The 18,105-nt window shown below is 38.6% G+C and overlaps 1 protein-coding gene across 5 annotated transcripts in view; it reads left to right on the top strand.

Moving 5' to 3' along the window:
- Window positions 1–18,105, top strand: part of Chd9 (chromodomain helicase DNA binding protein 9) — a 208,022-nt gene that overhangs the window by 77,240 nt on the left and 112,677 nt on the right. The gene's annotated exons all lie outside the window — the stretch shown is intronic.

The following is an 18,105-nucleotide window of genomic DNA, read 5'->3' on the forward strand; positions in this document are numbered from 1 at the left end:
CTTCCTTCCTTCCTTCCTTCCTTCCTTCCTTCCTTCCTTCCTTCCTTTCTTTCTTTCTCTCTCTTTCTCTCTTTCTTTTCTTTTCTTTCCAGGGTTTCTCTGTGTAGCCTTGGCTGTCCTGGACTCACTTTGTAGGCCAGGCTGGCCTCAAACTCATAGAGATTCACTTGCCTCTGCCTCCCTAAGTGCTGCGACTACAGGTATGTGCCACCATGCCCGGCTATGGGTGTATATTTCTACAAGTGGGAAACTTAGTTATACATATGTGCATGTTCAATTGGCAATAATGCTTTCTTGTTTTTCCAGATTCGTTCCAATTCACACATATAAAGAATACATAAAACTGCTGATTATTAGTGGTTTTATTAACCTACTAATGTATTTAGTAAGTCTTCATTATCTTTAGATATTAATATTAATGATAAATGGCAAGTTCTACCTATGTGGACTGCAGTGCAGAGGACTGTATGATAACAAGTATAAAATTATTTTAGTTTAAAAATGAGGCAAGATAGAAATGTTAGCCTGGGCTATGGGAGAATATGTCTCAAAAAAGAAAAAAACCTGAAAAACAATTAAATAAGCACTAGCTCAGAATAACTATGCCTGTTCTCCAACCTGTAAAAAAGAAGAAGAAAATGGAAGAGGAAAGGGAATGAAGAAGGGAATCAGTCTATATTAGGAAAGGAGTATAAAATATATTAAAAGTACAATATTGTCCAGACTTGATGGTGCACATCTTTAGTCCCAGTACTTGGGAAAGTGGAGACAGGCAGACCTCAGTGGGTTGGAGGCTAGCCTGGTGTCCTTAGTGAGTTTCAGGCCAGCCGTGAGTACATAGACCGCATTTCTCCCTTTTTAAGGGCATGTGCCACCATGCCTACTTTGATTTGATTTTTTTCTTCTAAAAGTTACAGGTTTGTTTGTATTACATATATGTGAGCTGCTGGTGGTTATAAGCCACCTGATATTGTTGCTGGGAGTCTTTTATAAGAGTAGTAAGCACTTTTAGCCACTGAACCATCTCTCTAGCCTGAGACTCTATCTTTAAAAGTTTTTTTTTTTTTTTAATGAATCAGATATGGTGGTACATGCCTTTGATCTCAACATTTAGGAGGCAGAGGCAGTCAGAGAGTTTGAGGCCAGACTGTTCTACGGAGTGAATTTCAGGACAGCCAGAGCTACACAGAGAAACCTTGTCTCTAAAAACCAAGATAACAGGTTATTTATTCATTCACTAATTTATTTATTTTTTATTTTCATGTGTATTGGTATTTTGCTTGCATGTATGTCTGTGCAAGGATATCAAATCTTGGAGTTACAGAGAGTTGTGAGCTGCCATGTGAGTGCTGGGAATTGAACCCAGGTCTTCTGGAAAAGCAGACAGTGCTCTTAACTGCGGAGCATCTCTCCAGCCCGAAAGAAAAAGGTTTTTGTTTTTTTAAATAGAAGTTAACTGGCAGAATTTCCAGAAGTATTGATAGGACATGTATATTACATAAGCAGGCATCCAAGTGGTTACACCCTCTTACCTTAGGCTGGTAACCTCAGGAAGGCCAATCAGGTATTAGCTAACTTCCTTAAAGTAGTATGAAGTTGGATTTTTTTTTAATAATTTTCATTTTTTTATACTAATTACAGGTTATTTACTTTGTATCCCAGCTGTAGCCCCCTCCCTCATTCCCTCCCAATCCCACTCCACCTCCCTCGTTTCCTCCTTGCCCCTCTCTAAGTCCACTGATGGGGGGGTCCTCGTCCCTTTTCATCTGACCTAGTTTATCAGGTTTCATCAGGACTGGCTGCAATGTCCTCCTCTGTGGCCTAGCAAGATTTTGTATCTTTAGTAAGAAATACATTTTAAAGCAACCATTTATAGTATTTGAAGAAAATGGAATTTAATTTCTTAAATATTTGAATGTGAAATGGCATTTTAGAAGTTCTACTGAGGTTGTTTCAAGATCTGATTGAGTTTTGAAATGATAAGTGAATTTGGTAGACATGAAGTCACTGCATAGAGCTTAGAATGTCTTAAACTATTTCAAGGACAACTCCAAGAAAGAAAATCCATGGCAGTGAAATGTTATAAGAACCAAAGGAATTTCTATGAAAATAAGTGGTCAGTTGGACAGAGCTTAGAAAACATTTGAGCAGTTTTCCTGTGGGTAGGTCGTTGTGGTAGCAGCACCAGAAATGAGTTATGTAGTCTGTCTTTTTCTCTTTTCTTACTCATTTGTGGGATTGTGTGTGTGCATCCCAGCATAAATGTGGAGGCCAGAGGATTACTCTTCTTCCACTGTTTGGGTCCTAAGGATAAAACTCAGGTTGTCAGGCTTTGTGGCAGGTATCTTTACCTGCTCAGCCATTTTAGCAACCCTAAAGACAGTCAGTCTGTCTGTCTTCCTTTTTATTGTTTGATGTAGGCTTTTTTAGGGATGAGGTCTACCTATATTGCACATATTGGTTGGTTTTATGCCTTGTTGTGTCACTAGCCATAGCTATAGTTTTTATTTTATTAAAGCAAAATTTTTATCAGTATATGACATTCTACTCTCATGAGATTGTATATTCACATGATTTTGTTTTGTTTTGTTTTCCCAGCCATAGCTGTAATGCCAGTAATGACTAAGGAAATGGCTGAGGGTTCAAGCAGCCTGACTCAGTTTCAAAAGCTAAATTATGTGAATACAAACCAGTTGAATTTAGTAAATGAATTTGAGAGGAAATATTAATACTATAAATAGTATATGAGCATTAAATCTTTTATTTTTCCAAAATTTTACTTAAAAGCTAAATCCGTAAAATAAAAACATATTGAAGGTGAAACCTTGTAGAGCTAAAGGAAGGAAGGGAAAGCCTAATGCTCTCTCTTCCTTTCAATGGCTACAGATTACCAGCATTTCAAGAAGCTTAGTTGGAAAACACCAAATATTTACGTAATGCCTTACTTCAATTATTTTATAGTCCTCCTTTATAATCACCCTTCCCCATTTTTACAGATAAGAAACAGTTTCACAATGACTTTCCTAGGATTACATATCGAGTAAATGATACAGCTACAGTCCAACCATGCTGGCCAGTTTTCAGAGTACACACAGCCATTATTTAGCAGCAGTGTAGCTTAGTTCTGTAACCCCAGCACCTGGGAGACTGAGGCAGGGTGATTGCCATCATTTGGAACCTGGGCTGCACAGTGAGTTTCTACAGAGACCCTACCTCAAAAAACAAAACAAAACAAAACAAAATTCACAGGACTGCTGTGCTGCAGGGTCCTGCGTAGGAAAGTGTTCTTTCTGTGAGGGATATTTGTGCATTTAAATCATATCTGTGGACTTTTTAATTTTTAATTTTTGGTAAATGTGATAAAATATCCATAGCTGTGTTTGTCATCTATATTAGACTTCTCTAGAGTAACACACTTTTAGAATGAATATATGTGATATATATATATATGAGAATGACTTATAGGCTGTAGTCCAGCTAGTCCAGCAATGGCTTCCTATGCACGGGAAGTCTAAGAACCTATTAGTTGTTCAGTCCATAAAGCTGGATGTCTCAGCTGGTCTTTAGTATATGCTGGAATTCCAAAGAAGTAGGAACTCCAGTGAAGGAATGGACTTGCTAGCAAGGTAAGAACAAACAGTCAAAGAATAAAATCTTCCTTCTTCCATGCCCTTATACAGCTTCCAGCAGAATGTGTGGCCCAGATTAAAGATGTATTTTCCTGCGTCAAGATCTGGATTAGATGTCCATCTGTCTACTTCAAAAGACTCTCACAGACATGCCCTCCATTTTTGGATTTTAGTTCATTCCAGATGTAGTCAAGTTGACAACAAGAATAGCCATTACCTCATCTTAATAACTTAATTAGATTTAAATATATATTTTATTTTACGTGGATGAGCGTTTTGCCTGTATACATGTTTGTGCACTGTGTGTGTGCCTGGTGCCTGTGAAGGTCAGAAGAGGGCAGCAGATCTTCTGGAACAACTTAAAGTCATAGATGATTGTGAGCCACCATGTGGGTGCCATGAACCATACCTGGGACCTCTGCAGAAGCAACAAGTGCTCTTAGCTGCTGAGATACCTCTCCAGCCCAAGTTATTATTCCATTTTTTATTACATTTATCTTCAGTGTGCCATGGTACATACTGTGAGTGTGGAGGGCAGAGGACAACTTGTAGCAGTTGTCTTTCACCATCTACATCCTAGGGATAAAACTCAGATTATCAAACTTGGCAGCATGTGCCTTTACCTGCTGTGCAAAGATCCTATTTCAATAATTTTTTGTTTTATTTTTAAGAAGGGGTCTTATGTAGCCCTGGGTGGCCTCACTTGAATCTTTGATCCTTCTTCCACCTTCTGAGTATTAGGATTACCATTGCAGGTTTTGTGGAACTGGATAGCAATTTTTAAATGTACATATCAGTGGGGGCACTATAAAGCCAGGAGAGTGACGTTTTGTTGTTCAAACAAATGTTTTTTGAATCTCAGCTAATTGAAATGATTGCAAAGATTAAGAAATTTTGTTTTATGCATTGGCATTAATTAAATTTCTGGACATATATACTTGCAAATGGCCAAGAATTTATAATAGATACTAGGAATTAAAAGACTTGCTCATGCCGGGCATGGTGATGCACTCCTGTAATCCCAGCACTCGCAGAAGCAGAGGCAGGTGGATCTTTGTGAGTTCAAGACCAGAATGGCTACAAAGCTAGTCTAGGATAGCCAAGGCTACACAGAGAAACCCTGTCTCAAAAATAAAACAAAACAAACAAAAAACCAGACTAAGAATAAGAATGATAATCCAGTATATATAGAATATATGAAGTTAATGCAGAACAACAATCTCTGTGTCTCTCTCTGTGTGTGTGCTTGTAAAACCTTGCAAAATACAGTATCCAAGTTCAGTCTCAAAGATATTTGAAACACTAGGTCAAGAGTGGTGATCAGACATACATGCAAGCACAATATCCATACACATAAAAACAAATTAGTTACCCAGTAAGTATAATGCAGTCATGATACTCTTTCAGGAGCTCATCTAGTCCTACAGGCTAATGAATATCTATAAGTACTGAGTTACTGTGTTTTAGGACTTTGAATGTTTTTTTTTTTTTTTTCTGTCACCTGTGACTTAGATGGTCAAGAGAGTCTAAGGATCACCAGATAAGAGCTTGGTAGTGAAGATTTAAACTTGTGCCTCTCCTAACTCTGCAGCTACTGGCTTGTATTTACCAGATATTTTCTTGATTTTTCAGTGGAATCTGAAAAACATGTTATTTTGAGACAGGGTCTGAATGGCTTGAATGTAATTTCTAATTAATTAATTAATTAATTTGTGGTTTTATCGAGACAGGGTTTCTTTGTGTAATAGTCCTGGCTGTCCTGGAACTTGCTCAGGCTGTCCTTGAACTCAGAGATCAACCTGCCACTGTCTCCCAAGTGCTGGGATTGAAGACATGTGCCACCATTGCCTGGCAAATCTCAGTTAAAAACATTATTTTACTTTTTTTATTTATGTAGATGTATATGTGTTCCTGAGAAGGCCAGAAGAGGGCATCAGATTCTCTGGAGCAGTTAGGAGCTAGTCTGGGATGGTGTTAAGAATCAAACTTGAGTTCTCTGGAAAAGTAAGATGAACTCTTAACCACTGAGCCATGACTCTGGCCCTGAGTGAATGTTAAATTTATTAATGTCATGCATTTGTTTGCTAGTTACATGTGCTTTGGGGACAGTTTGAATTGTTAGCTCAAATTGGCTGGCGACTTGCTACCTTCTTCCCCTCCCAAGTGCTAATATATTATTGCTATTATTTTTAATTTTTTACTTTATTATTTATTTTTGGTGTACGTTATATGTGTGTGTGAGCATGAGTGCACCGGTTCCACATTGTACCTGTGAGGAGATCAGAGGACAGTTTTCTGGAGTCTGTTCTCCTTGTCCAGTATGTGTTTTCTGGGGATTGAACTCTAGTCAACAGGCTTGGTGGCAAGTGCCCTTTAACTTGTTGAGTCATCTCCCAAAAATACTTTTGAATTAAAGAGTTGAAATTGTAAATAATGTAGATTATCATCAATATTTCAAGATGCCTAGAACAGTTATATAGTTCTTAGAACATTATAAATTATGTTTTGAGAAGGAAAAAAAAATCACACCTACCCAAGTCCAAACACTTATTTACCATGGAGCTAAGTTTATGACTCCACCTTTTTTTTCTTTAATTTTAATGAGTGAAAAGTTTTTGCTTGCATAAACATATTTCCAAAGAACCCCTGGAACTGGAGTTACACATGGTTGTGAACTGCCATGTTGGTACTGGGAACAGAACCTAAGTTAAGAACATGCTTGTATTCTTTCGGCCCAAGTTCAGTTCCCAGTACCCATGCCAGTCAACTTATCTCTGCTCCAGAGGTTCCAGTGTGGCCTCCTCTTGCATTCACATGCACGTACAAATACACAGACATGCATACACACACTATTTTTTTTAAGTTCCTGTCTTTCATCTGATTTAGGGAATTTTTAGCCATCTTCATTGTCCCCTCCCTGCTCCAGGATCACGCACTGTGGTGTTGATGTTGTCACAAGTCTCACTCCACCCACTTGTCTTCATTCTTTTTTCCTTTGTATTTCCCAGATAGGATGGTTCCTGCAGTCATGCTCTCTATTTTCCCTTGTTTGATTAAATCTCTCTATAGTGAATTTCAAACTTGTTTTTTTACCTTTCACTCTAGAATTTCTGATTGGTCCTTTTAATGACTTCTACTGAAGTATTAGTATTTTTATTTTGTTTATGTCATTGTCCTAGTTATTTTCATCCTCAAGGCATGGTTTTTGTTAGTTCTCTGAACATATTAACAGAGTGCATTAATTCCTCATCTGCTAAAATCAGTAACTTTCTTAGGGACAGAGTCTGTGTGTCTTCCTCCTCCTCCTCCTCCTCCTCCTCCTCCTCCTCCTCCTCCTCTTCCTCCTCTTCTTCTTCTTGGACATATTAAGGTGTGTGTGTATGTGTGTAAAACAGACATATTCAGCATTTGATACTGCAAATATGTAAATATTATTTTAAGTCTTGCCCCAGAATTTTTTGTTCTTTATGAATGCTGGGGTCATTCATTTTTTAATAACTCCACGCATTCTGTAAAGCAGTTGTATTTCTTCTGGGTGGTCACTAAAGTCTGATTTTTAGCTTCTCTTCAGACTCCATTTTCCATTATTTGTCTTTTGGTTCTTGGGACTGAATCCAGGGTTTCTTCCTTAATCTTAGATGTATTCCCACTGCTCTACCTGTATTTTAATTTTTTTTTCATGTCTAAGATTTGCTTTTTGTTACTATTCTCATTATTCTCTTAGTTGCAAGCATTTAGCTTTTTCCAGGTTCTTGCAAAAGTTATTTTTGATGAATCCTGCTTGATTTTTGAAATAGTGGAAAGAAGAGGGGTTGAAGCTGCCTCCTGGGCTGTTTTGCTGACATCTCTTTCTCCTGCCTGCCTGCCTTTTTAGTGAACAAATGAGGCCCATGTGGCTGAATCAAGGGAGTGATCAAGAGAGGAGAGCAGGGCACAGAGTTATTTAGGTGGGAGTGGGGTGGAGGGGGCTATAATACAGTCAGAATGAGGAGTGCTGCTTTTATTATGGTGCAATACAGAATCATTGGAGGACTGTGAGTTAAGTGACCTGAAACAACTGGTGTAAGATCACACCTGCTACTTACTGTTTTGAAATACAGCCAAACAAACAGCAAGGGTTAGTGTCATATCTATTATATAGGAGGAAAAGCCAAATATTTGTTAGTTATGTAGGTTTGAAGTTGAGGCAGAGATATAATAGATACAAATTTGGAAATTACCAACAGTCAGTGTCAGTGTAGACAGAAATGAAAAAAGATTAGAGTACTCTCGAGTACCCCCAACATTTAGAGGTTAGAGATAGAAGTTAGAGTATCCCCAACATTTAGAGGTTGGAGTGCCCCCAACAAGTACCACCAACATTCAGAGATTAGTGTACTCACAAGTACTACCAACATTTGGACAGCAGTTCTCAACCTGTAGGTTGTGACCTTTTTTGGGGGGTTCTGACAATCCCTTCATAGGGGCTTACCTACAACCATTCCACATATAACAGTCGCAAAATTACAGGTATGAAGTAGCAAGGAAAATAATCTCATGGTTGGGGGTCACCACAACATGATGGGCTGTATTATAGGGTCACAGAGTTAGGAAGGTTGAGAACCACTGCTCTAGAGGACAGTCATTTACAGAATCTGAAATTGAATATTCAGAAAAAAAGAAAAATGAGCTGAATTTCTTGTTTATCATTAAGCATTTCAAAGACTCCTCAGTGGGAACTATAACAAACACTGCTGATAATTTAAATAAAGAGTGAAAATGAGATTATCAGTATGCCTTTGGCTGGGTCAGTTTAAGGAGATAAAACTGATTTCAAGTGATAAAGTCAGCATTGATGGCCCATATATATAATCCTGATGTTCAGAAGGCGGAGGCATGATTGCCCTGGATTCAAGATGATCCTGAGTAGCTTAGATTGTGTCTCAAAGCAATAAAAAAAGGTTAGGGATGTGGCTTGACTAACATTTATAATATGTCCCTGAGTTTATTCCCCATTAATACATACACAACATTTTTTTCCCCTTTTTTGAGACAGAATGATGAGGGGAATGGGTAGGCCTCACACTAGTTCAGGCTGGCCTAGAGTTCACTGTGTAGCTCAAACTGGACTTGAAGCATTCCCACCTCAGTTTTCTGAGTGCTGGGACTACAGGTATAAGCTACCATGCTTAGAGGAAGAAAGTTCAAAAATTTCTCAATTGGTATAGGTGGGGATCAATCAAAGTACTTGAGTTTGTAGGCAAGAGATTTTTTCTGGAATGTATGTATCTAGTCTAGCAGGTAAGATTCCCCAGAAAAGGAAAGAAGACCAAATTAAAAAGCAAATAGAAATGCCCTTATGGGTAGAATACAGGTGCTTACATATTTTAATTCTTAGTTTTGTGCAGATTTTAGTAGTCTTTGTTGCCATTTAAAAGGTATGAATAATGTTGAGACAATATTGGGTCCATTATTTATAGATGTATGCATTTTTATTTAATCATTGTTTAAAACTCTCTGAGATCCCTATTTTAAAAATTATAAGAGGCTAGAGAAATACTCCAGTGATTAAGAACACTGGCTGATCTTCCAGAGAACCTGGGTTTAATTACTAGTATCAACATAGTGGCTACCTGGCATCTGTAACTCCAGTTCCAGGGATCCAGTGCTTGCTTCTAGCGTCTGCAGGCACAGCACATATCTGGTACACAGACAGGGAAAACACCTATACTCATAAAATCATAAAATGATTGGGAATAAATAAACTACATTTTAAGATTCTTTAAGTTAAAAATTATATATTCTACTGATATTTCTTGGGTTGCTCCATTGTATTCTAGCATAAAGTTTTTCTCAATTACTTATTCTTAGTAAAAATGACATCTTCCATCGGTATGGAAAACATTTTAATATGTATTTTAAACTTAGTCATTATATCAAGTACTTAGGGTAGATGGTTGGACTTTTTTGTTTGATTTTATTTACCCCTGTTATTAAGAAACCTTGTAAATGACAGAACACTTATCTCCTAGAGTTTATCTTTTATGACAGTCAGTGAGGATCATTGCTACTCAGCTTTTTTTTGTAGAACCCAATGCTGGTGAGTTTTTGTTGTTGGTTTTCTGGGATAAGGTCTAACTGAGTATCTCTGCATGGCCTACATAGTTTCACCTTCTGACTCCAAAGTGCTGGGATAAATGTCTTTTTTTTTTTTTTAATTAACATTGTAATTCTTTGTACATGTGTATGTCAGAATGTATATTTGTGCACATGAGGTGTATTGCCCACTGAGACCAGAAGAGGCTGCTGGGTCCTTTGTTATCAAAGTTAAAAGACAGTTAGCCATCTGATGCAGGTGCTGGAAACTCAACTCGGGTCCTCTAGAAGAGCAGCACACAGCTCTTTTTTTTTTTTTTTTTCTGAATTTTATTTTTTTCTTATCAGTTACATTTTATTAACTCTGTATCCCAGCCGTGTCCCGATCCCTCGTTCCCTCCCAGTCCTTCCCTCATCTCCACCGTGCCCCTTTCCAAGTCCACTGGGGGGGACCTCCTCCCCATTCATCTGATCCTGTTTTATCAGGTATCTTCAGGACTGGCTGCAAAGCTCTCCCCTGTGGCCTAACAGGACTGCTCCTCCCTTGGGGGGTGGGGAGGCCAAAGAGCCACTCATTGAGTTCATGTCAGAAATAGTCCTTGTTCCCCTCACTATGGGAAACCAATTGGTTACTGAGCTACCACAGGCTACATCTGAGCAAAGGTTCTAGGTTACATTCATACATGGTCCTTGGTTGCATGTCAGTCTCAGAAAAGACTCTGTGCCCAGATATATTTGGTCCTTGTGGAGTTCCTATCCTTTCCTCATCAGACTAACTCCCCTTCTTTCTTATGATTCCCTGTACTCTGCCAAAGGTTTGATCATGAGTCTTTGCTTTGAAAACACTGCTAGTTAGAGTCTTTCAAATGCGCTCAGTAGACTCCTGTCATATGTTCAGTGCGCATCCCATCTGTCTTTCTAAACGAGGATTTATCATCTTACCCCATGTCGGCTCTCTTGATTATCTTTTTTAGGTGTATAGATTTCATTATGTTTATCATATCTTATAGGTCTATATAAGTGAGTATATACTGTGTTTGTCTTTCTCCTTCTGGGATATTTCACTCAGGATGATCTTTTCTAGATCCCACCATTTGCCTGCAAATTTCATGATTTCCTCTCTTTTGATTGCTGAGTAGTATTCCATTGTGTAAAAATACCACAATTTCTGTACCCATTCCTCCGTTGATGGACATCTGGGTTGTTTCCAGGTTCTGGATATTACAAATAAAGCTGCTATAAACATGGTTGAGCAAATATCCCTTTTGTGTACTTGAGCAAACTTTGGGTATATACCTAGCAGTGGTATAGCTGGGTCTTGAGGAAGCACTATTCCTAATTGTCTTAGAAAGCGCCAGATAGATTTCCAGAGTGGTTTTATCAGTTTACATTCCCACCAGCAGTGGAGGAGGGTTCCCCTTTCTCCACAACCTCTCCAGCATGTGTTGTCCCTTGAGTTTTTCATCTTGGCCATTCTGATGGGTGTAAGGTGATATCTCAGGGTCGTTTTGATTTGCATTTCCCTGATGGCTAATGAGGATGAGCATTTCTTTAAGTGTTTCTCTGCCATTCGATATTCCTCTGTCGAGAATTCTCTGTTTAGCTCTGTTCCCCATTTTTTAATTGGATTACTTGGTTTGCTGCTTTTCAGCTTCTTTAGTTCTTTGTATATACTCGATATTAGTCCTTTGTCAGATAAAGGGTTAGTGAAGATTCTTTCCCAATCTGTAGGCAGGCGTTTTGTTTTGATGACAGTGTCCTTTGCTTTACAGAAGCTTTTCAGTTTCATGAGGTCCCATTTATTGATTGATGCTCTTAGAGCCTGTGCTGTTGGTGTTCTGTTCAGGATGTTGTCTCCTGTGCCAATGAGTTCTAGGCTGTTCCCCACTTTTTCTTCTAACAGATTTAGAGTATCTGGTTTTATGTTGAGGTCTTTGATCCACTTGGACTTTAGTTTTGTACAGGGTGATAAAGATAGATCTATTTTCATTTTTCTGCATGTGGACATCCAGTTGGACCAGCACCATTTGTTGAAGATGCTGTCTTTTTTCCATTGAATGGTTTTGGCTTCTTTGTCAAAAATTTGAGTATTCATAGGTGCAGCACACAGCTCTTAACAGCCTAGTTATCGCTCTAGTGTCTCAATGTTGTTGGTTCTTTGTCCCCATAGAACAGAACCAATAAGCACACTTGAAGTCATTTAAAGATACAGAACTCCATTCAGGACTGGCATCAGAGGTCAAGCTCTCAGGTTGGTGTGTCTGTCCCTCACTCCACCCCCAAATGAAAGAAGTTAGGTTATGTTCCTTCTTAGGATGGAAGAGTCAGGTAGATTAATAAAAAGGTGAAAATACTTGCAGGACTTTTCTAGGTACCATGTCTCCATTTGGTTTTGCCTTGTTACTTGACCGTGTGTATATGTGTGTGTTTTGTTGTTGTTGTGTTGTATAAATATTATACTTGACCTTGGTGAGAAGCCTGAGAAACAATGAAATTGTAAATAGTCGTGGTGCTGATGGACAGGAAATTTACTTTCAAGGCGATGGTAATGAAATGGGAAGACAACCAGTGGTTAAGATTGCAGTCGAGTCAGTTTGGCCCTGCTGTGCCGAGCATCTTTTTTTTTTTTTTTTTCCGTAGAAACTCACTATCTTGACACAAACAAGGCATTCTTAGTGCACATAGTAATCATGCAGGGCGTACCTGGATCAGGTCCCATGAAAGGAAATTAAGGAAGCCCACTAGGGGAATCCAGAAAAGAAAAATTAGCTAGCAACACAGGAACAATTTGTTTCGTGTTTTTTTTTCTTGGTTTTCTGAGACAGAATTTCAGTCCATAGCCCAGCCTGCTCTTGAACTAGTAGCAGTCTTCTTTCCTCAGACTCTCTAAGAACAAGAATTAGAGGTTAGAGCTAGCTAACTTTTAAGTTTAAAACTTTGAGCAAAATGATCACAATAGTTCACCATCATTCCAACTTACTTTGAAAAGCATTTTTGCCTTTAGTCATTATAAAACATTTTTTTAAAGATTTTTTTTCACAAGTATATGTGTGTTAGAGAAGGGTTGTTTGTTTTTGATAGTCTTATATACTTCTAGCTGTCCTAGAACTTTCTTTGTCTGGAGGCTGGCCTTGAACTCACAAATATGTGCCTGCCTCTCACTTAAGATTAAAAGCATGTGCCACCTCACTTGACTCCATAATGGAATTTTTTTCCTAGCCTAAAGAAGAATGAAGCTCTTCTCAGTCCAAGAAAGCTAGACTGAGAAAGAGGCTGTAGTGACATGCTTAAGTAAAATTTATGTTTGCATGACCTTAAAAAGCCTTGTGTCATTTATGGTGAGAATACACCAATCTAAGATACTTAATATATTTTTATTCTTGTAAATATGCATACTATATGGTTTAATCCATTTAAATGAATAACTCAAACTGGGCTTGGTGGTGCATGCCTGTGGTCCCAGCACTCAGGGAGGCAGAGACAGGTGGATCTCTGTGAGTTTAAGGCCAGTCTGGTCTACAAAGTGAGTCCAGGACTACCATGGCAACACAGAGAAACCCTGTTCTAAAAAAAAAAAAAAAAAAAACAACACCAACAAACCACTGGCTCCCCTGTTTAAGTTTTTATTGCTTAGATATGTGTCCGCTGTACATGTGTATGGTGTATATGTGTGGTTGTGCATGTGCCATACTTAAGAGCAAGCAGTTTTATTTGCCAAGACATCTCATTGACCTTCCTCCCCCCCCCCCCCCCCCTTTTTAATTTTAAGGATTTATTTTTATGTATTTGTATGTATGTATGTATATATTTGTGTATGCCACATGTGTCTGTGTGCCCATGGAGGTCAGAAGAGAGTGTCAGGTTAGAGTTTTTGGAACTGGAGTTACAGGCTGAAGTGAGGCACCCAGTGTGGATTCTGTGACCCAAACACAGGTCCCCTGGAAGAGGATTGAGCACTCTTAATTGCTGAGCCATCTCTCCAGAGCCTCTTACTCCTTTTTGATGACAGAGTCTTTCTTTTTAGTTTAGGCTGACTTCCAACCTAAGATTCTTTAGATTTACGGGCATACATCACCACACCCAGCAGTGGTTTCTAGTAATCACAGAGTTGTTTAAATATCACTGTAACCAGTTCAGAACATTTTCATCACCTCAAGAAGAAACCCCATAACCTATGGCCAATATTTACTGGTCACCAATCACACCATACATCCACCCTGCCTTCAGCTTTATAACCACTAATCTGCTGTTCTCTATAGATTTGTTAGGAAGATTGCAAATTTGAGGCCAACCTGGGATACATATTGAAACTCTGTGTCCAAAGAGGGTGGAGGAGGAGGGTCAGAGTAATCCTCTGTAATCGTATTCCTTCACTTAGTGTAAGGTTTTCACAGTTAAGCTTTGAGTTATGAGTCAGTGTTTCGTTTTGTTAGATTTTTAGTTTTTGCAACACTGGGAGTTGAATCCAGGTCCTTACACATGCTATGAAAGAATTCTATCTACCACAGCTCTTACTTTGAGACATGATCTCAGCAAGTCACATAGGCTGCTTTGAACTTCATCTGTAGCCCAGGCTGGCAACCCTTGAACCTGTGACCTTCAAATTTCAATCTACAAGTAAGTAGCTGTGATTATAAGCCAATACCATCAGATCCAGCTCACTTATTATTAATGAGCAATACTTCATTGTATATCCTCCTTTTATTTATCCACTTATCAGTTGTTAGACAGCTAGTAATTTCCCCTTTTTGGTGTTGTGAATAAATACTGCACTAGGCATTGGCATGCAAGTTTGTGTTTAAGTCTCTATTTTTAATTCCATTGGGTATTTACTGAGATGTGCAATTATTAAACTGCAAGGAAATTCTATTTTTAAATTTTTGAGGGCCCACCAGACTTTCCATAGAAGCTACGTTCTCATCACTAATGGTGTAAGTTCACCAACTTTTTTTTTTCTCTTAACCACTATTATATTCAGTTATTTTTTTGTTTTTACTTTGTCATCCCAATGACTTAAGAAGTAATCTTTCGCTATTCGCATGCACTTTTAGCGGGCACAGTGTGCGTACGCGGATTCTCTGACTATTGTCGTGGCCTACAGGCCAAACTAGTATGCAATTCTGTCTGGGATCCAGGGATTGTTTACCTGGATTACACTGAATGGAATACTACTCAGCAATCAAAAAGGAGGAAATTATGAAATTTGCAGGCAAATGGTGGGATCTAGAAAAGATCATTCTGAGTAAAATATCCCAGAAGGAGAAAGACAAACATGGTATATACTCGCTTATATAGACCTATAAGATATGATAAACATAATAAAATCTATACACCTAAAAATGATAATCAAGAGAGTGGACACGGCGTAAGATGATCAATCCTCATTTAGAAAAACAGATGGGATGTGCATTGAATGTATGACAGGAGTCTACCGCAGAAGGCATCTGAAAGACTCTACCTAGCAGTGTTTCAATGCAGACACTAAGACTCATAACCAAACCTTCGGCAGAGTACAGGGAATCATATGAAAGAAGGGGAGTTAGGATGATGGAGAAAGGATAGGAGCTCCACAAGGACCAATTATGTCTGGGCACAGGGTCTTTTCTGAGACTGACATTCAACCAAGGACCATGTATCGATATAACCTAGAACCTCTGCTTGGATGTAGCCCATGGTAGCTCAGTAACCAATTGGTTTCCCATAGTAAGGGGAACAAGGACTATTTCTAACAGGAACTCAGTGGCTGGCTCTTTGACCTCCCCACCCCCCAAGGGAGGACCAGTCCTGTTACGCCACAGAGGAGGACTTTGCAGACCTGATAAAACAGGGTCAGATGAATGGGGAGGAGGTCCCCCCATCAGTGGACTTGGAAAGGGGAAGGGCAGAGAGGAGGGAGGGAGGGTGGGGTTGGGAGGGAATGAGGGAGCGGGATACAGCTGGGATACAGTTAATAAAATATAACTAATAAGGAAAAAATAAAAATTAAAAAAAAGACGTAATCTTTCTTTTATGGTTTTGGTTTATAGTTTTGTGGTAATTAATGAGCTTTGATTTATTTTTCATGTCATTACTAGAGATTTATATAACTTTGGAGAAGTATCAGATTTTCTTAATATTTGGGCTAATTTCTTACTAGTAACTTCTTGAAAATGCTTTATATGGTCTTGATACAAGTTCTTAAATGTTTTTTATATAAGGTTTTTTGTTTTTTGTTTGTTTTTTTGTTTGTTTGTGAGGGTTTTCCTGTGGAATAGCCCTAGCTGTCCTGGAAGTCCCTCTGTAGACCAAGCTGGCCTCTGCCTGCCTCTGCCTCCTGAGAGCTGAGATTAAAGGTGTGTGCTGCCACCATCTGGCTAGATACAAGTTCTTTATCAGATACATGACTTACAAAATTCCCCCCCCCCCGCATTATTTGTCTGCTTGCTTACTTACTCTTTGTTTGATTATTCATTTGTTTGTTTGATGAGGTTTCATGTAGCTCAGATTGGCCTCCTAAAGAGCTGTTACTATAGGAATGTTAGGAGAAGCTCCAGTATCTCTTCAGTATCCCATAGGTTGTTTCTTCTCTTTCTCCTAGAATACAACTAAGAGCTAGGGTCTTAAGAGGGTGAATTTATACAGTATTGATGAGAATGTAGACTCTCTTTTTGGAAGATAGTCTGGCAGCTGCTGAAGGTATCTTTGAAGCACAAACATTTTTATTTTTATTTTTATTTACTTGTTTTTGAGACAGTCTCTTAAGAGGTTACCATGGCTGGCCCTGAACTCAGAATCCTTCCATCCAGTATCTGAGTAGACGGGACTGTGTATTTCAGGAGCACCCTGGTTGTTTGTAGGTTTGTTGTTGTTTTTGAAACAGAGTCATATCATGTAAGTCTGGTGGGCCAGGAACTCATTATGTAGACCAGGCTGGTCTTGAACTCACAGAGAGTCTTCTGCCTCTGCCTCCTGAGTGCTAAGATTGCAGGTGTGTGCTACCATTGGGCTTTTAAGTGTAGCCTGTGAACTTCATGTCAAAACATTTCATCTTGCTGAAGTAAACGCTAGGTTCTCAACTGACTAGTGCTGTAGCAGTATTCTACACCAATGTATTCCAACCCCGTGAAACCCTGAAGTTACACGACACTGTGTTCTTTTTAATTGCTTTATTGTATCTGCTTTTCCTAAAGTTAAGTTAAGACAATTGTTGTTTTCCATTTTTCCCCTTATAATTTATGCTTAGTTACTATTTTCTATTCTACAATAAAGGGTCAACTGCAGTACCGGGATTTTAAATCACCTTAAAACTTCCTTCATTGTACTTCATTTCATTACATTGTACAGGATAGTTTTCTCTACTTAATTACGATTATTGTGAAGTATTTTATGTTCTAAATGCTTTTGTTTTGAAGCAAGGTTTTACACTTGAGCCCAGATTCCTTGAAAACTCACCATGCAGTCTAGACGGTCTGAACTGGATCTTCCTGCCTAACCATCTACGTTCTGGAAGTATAAGCATGCACTGCCAAAAGTGGCCACATGTTGCTTACTAAGGCAATAGATACACTGTGAATAATAATACATCAATATCTAGGTATAATTTATCCACGTTTGGTAGTTGAACCAGGTCTTACATCCCAGCACACAGGAGGCAGAGGCAGGCAGATCTCTGTGAGTTTGAGGCCAGCCTCATCTACATAGTGAGTTCCAGGATTGCCAGGGCTCTTATGGAGAGAAACCCTGCCTCAAAAAAACAAAACAAACAAATGTGGTAGTTGTTACTTTTTAGAATTAAAGAAAAAAAATCTCTATAGTTGAATAGTTAGTAGAGATTTTATTTAAAATTTTTTTTTGTTGTTGTTTTTTGTTTTGTTTTGTTTTTTGAGATAGGGTTCTCTTTGTAGCCTTGGCTGTCCTGCAACTCACTCTGTAGATCAGGTTGGCCACAAATTCACAGAGATCCACCCACCCCTGCTTCCCAAAAGCTGAGATGAAAGGCATTCTCTACCATGCCTGACTTAAACCTTGTTGTTTTGTTTATTTGTTTGTTTTAAAACTATCATAAGACCAGTTTATTATTTATTTAGCTTAGGCCCATGTTTGTTTTCTGTGTAGTCTGAATTCAGCATTTACATAGCTTTATAAATAAAATATGAAACAAGTGTATTCCTAATGACTTATCAGCTTCACTAGAGATGGAGTAATGAATACAAGTGAGTACAGGAAGAAACTTGCATTTGCTTCACAGATATGTCAGTCATCTGGCTCTTAGGCTGTTCTAGTATCATAGATGAGCAAAAGCTCCATGTGACCTACGTGAGGTTATGTTCCAGCATGCTTTCCAGCACACTTGCACTAGTTCTATCAGTTACCCAACCCAATGAGTTTTGTTTTATTCTGGGTTGCCTTCTCATGATAGTTT

This window comes from Psammomys obesus, unplaced genomic scaffold (genome assembly GCF_907164565.1).
Source record: "Psammomys obesus unplaced genomic scaffold, mPsaObe1.curated_primary_1811, whole genome shotgun sequence".
In the NCBI taxonomy this organism is placed as follows: domain Eukaryota; kingdom Metazoa; phylum Chordata; class Mammalia; order Rodentia; family Muridae; genus Psammomys; species Psammomys obesus.